At 44.2% G+C, this 4,926-nt stretch overlaps 1 pseudogene; it reads left to right on the top strand.

Moving 5' to 3' along the window:
- Positions 1 to 2,969: 2,969 nt before the first annotated feature.
- Positions 2,970 to 3,449, top strand: LOC110141751 (lipid droplet assembly factor 1 pseudogene; annotated as a pseudogene).
- Positions 3,450 to 4,926: the final 1,477 nt, after the last annotated feature.

The following is a 4,926-nucleotide window of genomic DNA, read 5'->3' as shown; positions in this document are numbered from 1 at the left end:
AGTTTGTTTTTGAAGTATAACTGACTCGTTGTTGATTCCTGGTATACAACATAGTGATTCAACATTTCTTTACACTCCAAAATGATCACCATGATAAGTTTAACTGTCATTTCCCCAGTGGTTTTGAGAAAGTTTTCTCTTATTTCTCAGCTTCCCTTTCTGTTAGATGCGTGTGTGTGGCTGTCTTCCGGTCAGCGAGGTGTGAGCCAGCGTGGTGAACACCTGTGCATCCAGGTCCTTTGAAATCCCCTGTTGGGTCCTCCATGTACTGTTCTTTCTCCGTCCACCAGTTTAAAACAGAGGAATCCAGGGGCTTGGATAGAAAGACCCTGGGCCTCTGATGTATTCATCTGTCATCCTAAACTGGACTGTAATTTGAGACATAGAGTAGCAGTGTAACCTAATAATAGCTGAGTCACTGTAAATTTTGGTGTTGTGGGTTACAATAAACAGCCCGCCCTAACTAGTAGACATCCTCCTTTTGTCTCTGAAGATAAGCTACCTGATCGATCAGATTCATCTTTGCTCTATGATACTATAAATTTTAGGCTTTGGAATACCTCATGGGTATACTCCACTGGGGACTGAAGAAATGGCATTGAATCTGGGACCAGGATAGAATATGAGGAGGCCTGGATGTATAAGTCTCTCTCTTTATTTTGCGTATTGAACTCCTAGGTGATGCACATGTATACTGGTTTTTATGGTAGATTGAAAAGATTATAAGTTGCTAAAAATGGTGGACTAGAAGTCCTTCCATCTGTGACCATGTGACTGTTCTGCAGAGTCAAGTTGGGAGGTTTGGGGAGGGTGGAAGTGAGGGAAGGAGCTTTTAGGAAAAGTGGAGAGCAGTTTGAAAGCTGCAGTGTTGAGAAGAAGACTGCTTGTGGTTTTTCAGTTAAAGATGACCAGAGTGCACCAAGGCTCCGGGATGCTCAAGTCCATCCTAGGGCATTCTATCAATGTAAAGGTAAAGATGGAGGTCAATGGCAGCAAACAAGGCCACCGAACTTGAGTGGAGATATCTAGAGGGCAAATAATAAAAATGTCAGTGAGGTTACCAAGTAATGGGTTAGAGGCGAAAATTATGAATCTGGAGTTGGACATATCTAAGGACACGGAAACTGGTCATAGTTTACAGATTAGACTGAAGAAGCACATAACATTCACCCAAGAAAACAATAAAAAGTGGAATGGTGTAGAGGAAGGGAAACTGGTCTATCTCCTTATTCAACAGTGGAGTGACCCTAGACAAGACACATCTCATCTGAGTCTCTGATTTCTTGTCTTCAGAGATGGGGATTTTATTGCTTGATTGCTACAGAGACCTATTGGGGGCAATCAAATTAAATATGTATGGGGACACATTTGGTAACATGTAAAATTCATTTCAAAGTAATTATTGTGTCTATAACTCTTATGACTCTAGATTAGCTAAGTAAGCCAAGGCATGACTTGGCAGTCAGTGGGAAAGAATCCAGGGTAGAGTACAGAAAATAGACTTTGAATTGTACACATGTGTTGTAAGGAATAATCATATTATTTTTAAAAGGATTTTTGGATCATCTCTCTGGTGTAGACTTGGAATAACACTATGTAAAGACACGTGAAGGTAGAATAGATTTATTGCACCCACAAGTTCTAGAAAAGGGAGGCATCCCGTGTAGGGAGCCTTGGGAAAAGCTCCGAGAGAGAGAGAGCTCAGCTAAACAGGTGGGGTGCTGAGGGGGTTGCTGTAGGCAAGTGCCATCACTGGAAGTCACAGTGCAGTAGGCCAGCAAAACGGGTAAGGGGGTGTTTGAATGGCAGGCGGTCACACTTGGGAGGGCAAGAAAGAGAACTTGGGGCAAAGACCAGCATTATCACACTGGCATATCTCGCTCCCCAGACAGGATGCTGACAGTCAGTCTGTGGGATGTTGTCACATCAAGAAAACAGGACATTTAAAAAGTTTATGGTACAATGTGCCTGTTCCATTGGATTGCCAGCCTTATCAAAGTTCCTACATTTCAGGGCTTCCCTGGCGGCTCAGCGGCTAATACTGCTCCCAGCCCCCCAGTGCAGGGGTCCAGGTTCCAGAAACGGCATTCCACATGCTGCAGCTAAGACCTGGTCCAGTCAAGTAAGTAAATATTCACAAAACGAGAAGCTCCTTTGTCTCATTTCTCAGTGGTGAGTCAGAATACACAGTGAAAAAGCAAAGCAGGTGAGGAGACGTTTTTCATTCCAACTAGGATTTTGCCCTAATGGAAGTTGGCCATCAGACTGACAGTGGACACAGGCTGCTTTCTTTTTCCACGTGTCTTATTAGCTGCTTACCAGAAACTATCGTTTACCCAACCACTGGTCTCATATGGCTCAGAGAATAATTCAGGTTAAAAAAATAAGTGTAACCTTATAATGAAAAGCTTTGACTCTGTGGCCAGGCTGAGTGGATTCTAATCCTAGCTCCTCCATTTACTCGGTGTGAATTATAAGTGAAGTTATTTGATTGCTCTCAGTTCATTCATGAATAAAATGCGCATTATTTCACATTTCAATTCACAGGACTACTGTAAGGATGAAAAGAGTTAATATATGTCACGTACTTGGAAGAGCAGTGGCATATACAAGGTAGTTAATGAATATGAGCTATTATACTTTTATAGTTATCGTTATTACCAAGAGAAGAATTCTAACATGGGTCCAAAGACCTGAATTCTTGCTTATACTTGTCAGGTGAAAGTGACAGAAACAAAATCAGGCTACATTAAACAAACTGCAGAAGGAATTTACTGGCCTTACAGATTTCAAGAGTAAGTCTGGGCTGGCCAGGGCGCGGGCGGGAGGAGCTCTCCTTTGCTCCGCCTGCACCGCGGCCCCAGGGACCGGTGATGAGAGACAAAGTGGCATGAGACACTGGACTGTGCCCTGCATCGAAGAGCTTCCTGGTCGAATTCATCCTTAAAGAGACTGAAGCGGGTTTCAGGATGGCGAAAGCGGAGCCCCCGAGTACTTCAAAGGACTCGCAGGAGCTCCAGAGGAAGCTGTCTCTGCTGAGAGCGTCTGTCCAGAGTAACTCCAAGGTGGTTTCGTTTATGAGGTCTCCCGCGGGCCAGGACCGGCATCCGTTTCTGACCCTCACCTTGCTGGCATCTGTTGCAGTGTCAGCCGTTCCTGTCGGCTTCCTCCTGCTTCTCTTGGTGCTGACCTCCCTGGCTGCTTCTGCGGGAGTCTCATTACCGGAAGGACCGGTCATCTCTGTGGGCGGCCTCTCGCTGCTCTGTGTCCTGTGTGGCTTGGGCTCTGTGTCCCTCGTCATTTCAGGGACAATCATAGTGTCCCTCATGGTGGTCTCCAGCCTCATCAACTGCTGGTTTTCTCTTAGGCTATTGCCACAACACAGCTCCAGCGGTGACTGTCTGCTGGCCATGAAGTCTGCACACGCAGACGGGCTCCGCCAGGCATGACCAGCTGAATGGAACCAAAGGCTTTCTGCAAGCGCCTCTGGATCACTGTTGGATCATCTTTGCTCGTTAGAATTATGACTTAGGAGGGACGGGTAGTTAAACACTTCTGGAGGTGTCCTCTAGCTTTTTCACTTTTTTGTTGGGTCCTGCAATAGACAGTTTTGGAGATCTTGCTGCTCTGGGTCAGTTCCATCAGCTGACCCAGCCTCACCAGGAGAGTCAGCAAAGAATCCCACTGGCTTGGCGGCCCTTCGAGCCTCTCATCTCCTCCCCAGAGATGCAGACCTGACCTTGGCAAGGGCCCGAGCCTCTGCAGGCCGGCGACCTGATTCCCAAAGGCACAGATCTTGTATCTGAAGTCCAGTTTGGGTAACCATAGATTTTTTTTCCTTTTTCTTCCTTTTTGATGAGAGCTGCTCATTTCTTCACTCATTTGAAAAAAGAGGTAGGGGGAAAAATCCAAAACAGAACAAGCTATTCTGCCTTATGAGCCTTTTATCAGAGAGATAAACAGCATTTGGGAATAATGGCCTCTCAGACAAAGTTAGAAAATAGAGTCCAAACTTATCCTTATGGCCAAGAGCTTTTTTCCTAAGTCTAAAGGTATCGTTTCCACCATTGAATACTGTTCAGTGATGTTACTCTTTAAAATATTTGCTCTTGACACTTTTGTATTGTATTAAGGAAGTTGTCTTGTTAAGCCATTTCTTCAAAAAGTCCTATGCAAATGCTAAACAGCTACAAAAATTTTTAAATCCTATAGGATTTCTACTTCAGTAGTTTATTTGAAATGGTACTTTATTAAATAAATATTTATTTAGAAAAAAAAAAGAGTGAGTCTGATTTTGTGCAGTTAGATGCTGCATTTGGTGCTTCCCTGTGGCTCAGATGGCAAAGAATCTGCCTGCAATGCAGGAGACGGTTTTGATCCCTGGGTCAGGAAGATCGCCTGGAAAAAGGAATGGCTACTCACTCCAGTATTCTTACCTGGAAAATTCCGCGGTCAGGGTCTACCATGGGGCCGCAAAAGAGTCAGACACCACTGAGTGACTAACGCTTTCACTCTCAGATGCTATAATACATTCAGGAATTTAAATGATGGCCTCGGATATCTCCTTTTCTCTCCTTTTCTTGCATTGTTCTCCTTTAATTGGGATTAGTTGTTAGGCAGACATTTTCTCTCTGACATGTGGTGACCTCATTAGATCTATGTTTCCAGCTAAGCAACCAGGAGAAAATGAAATCACCTTTTGCTTGATGAATCTAGCAGAAGTTAAAAAACACACTATGAATCTGTGAGTGGTTTAGTCACTTTAATACTACCTGATCTGAGAGAGGGAGTGTGGTGGTTCCCCCACATAAAATCAGGGCATTATTTTAAGATAACTGATGCTGAGCAGACAAAAATACAGGAGACGGCTTGCTGTAGACCCAGCTCTGAAATTTACTAGCAATACAACCTTAAACAAGTGACCCG

The sequence above is a fragment of the Odocoileus virginianus genome, chromosome 21 (assembly GCF_023699985.2).
Source record: "Odocoileus virginianus isolate 20LAN1187 ecotype Illinois chromosome 21, Ovbor_1.2, whole genome shotgun sequence".
Classification (NCBI taxonomy): domain Eukaryota; kingdom Metazoa; phylum Chordata; class Mammalia; order Artiodactyla; family Cervidae; genus Odocoileus; species Odocoileus virginianus.
This window is presented reverse-complemented; position numbering and strand designations above follow the sequence as displayed.